This window comes from Myotis brandtii, unplaced genomic scaffold, assembly GCF_000412655.1.
Source record: "Myotis brandtii unplaced genomic scaffold, ASM41265v1 scaffold532, whole genome shotgun sequence".
Taxonomy (NCBI): domain Eukaryota; kingdom Metazoa; phylum Chordata; class Mammalia; order Chiroptera; family Vespertilionidae; genus Myotis; species Myotis brandtii.
In genome coordinates, this window is record NW_005369955.1 from 231,532 (window position 1) to 232,751 (window position 1,220).

Here is a 1,220-nt window from a genome sequence, read left to right on the forward strand (position 1 = left end):
CGCAGAATGGGTCCAGGTAGGGGCACCTGCCTCCTGGGGGCCTGTGTCCCTCCCAGGGCCTCGCCATGTGCCCAGGGGCCCCCCTTCCTGGGCCCACCTCCTCCCAGGGGAAGAAGTGAGGGCCTGGGAGCTGAGAATGGGTTCAGGGTGCAGGGTGTGGCGGAGGGAGGCCCAGGCAGGCAGGCCCCGAGGGGAGGCCGGGAAGGTGGATGCAGGTGGGAGGCAGCCTGGACGCAGGGCCCGGGGCGCCTACGCCAGCCAGCAGGCCCCAGCGACGGGGAGAGAAGGGTCAGTAAAGACCTCTGGGAGTGTCCGAAGGTGAGTGACAGTCCCCGGGGAGCAGGGTCCTGGGGCAGACCACCCCCCACCCACCAGCCCAGCTCTCAAACCCTCCCCCAGCTGTGTCCACGACCTCCAGGCACCTCGTCCTCAGCCAGGGAAGACCCAGGAGTGCGAGCAGCCCTTGGACAGGCCCAGCACACTCTGACCCGCTCCCCCACGGCGCCCGGTCACCCCCTCCTCCCTGAGCCACCAGCCGCCATCACCCGCACCCTCTGGTCCTCTAAGGCCGAGATGAGGACACCTGGTGGGCAGAGCCGGGCAGTCACCCTGCAGACACCAGGCCCCGGCCTCGCCTTCTAAACTCCAGCCCCCAAAACATCCACATGGCAACCAGGAGCCCCAGGCCGAAAGCTAGGGCGCAGGGACCCAGCATGGCCACCAGAGGGCGCCCCAGTGCAGCCTGGACACTGGCCTCTGGGGCACCCCACCACCAGGCGGCCCTGCCCCCACTCTGCACACACACACACACACACACACACACAGCACAGGGTCCTGTTTTATTGCCTTCAAGTGTCCAGAACAGCTGACCGCCCTCAGACCCACGAATCCAAGGGGCTGAGAACCGCTCAGGACAAGGGCTGCGGAGGAGGGGTCAGCCCAGTGGTTTTAAAGTACACCCGCCCCCACAGAAGGGGAGGCGGGGAGGGGGAGCCGGGAAGGTGATGGCAGGAAGGCCAGGAACATGGCCCTGGACCAAGCCTCGGAGACAGACACAGGACACGGAGACAGAGACACGGCACAGAGGGACACAGCATGGAGACAGGGGACAAAGGGAGGATGGATCCGGAAAGTGGCAGACAGCCAGGTGGACACAGGGAGACAGACAGACAGCAGGCCTGCCCGGGCGGGGCTGGGCCCGGGAGGCAGGCGCGCCCAGG

General features: G+C 67.5%; 1 protein-coding gene across 1 annotated transcript in view; it reads right to left on the minus strand.

Annotated features, from left to right (window-relative positions):
* PTP4A3 (protein tyrosine phosphatase type IVA, member 3) overlaps positions 1 to 1,220 on the minus strand; it is an 8,992-nt gene that overhangs the window by 859 nt on the left and 6,913 nt on the right. The gene's annotated exons all lie outside the window — the stretch shown is intronic.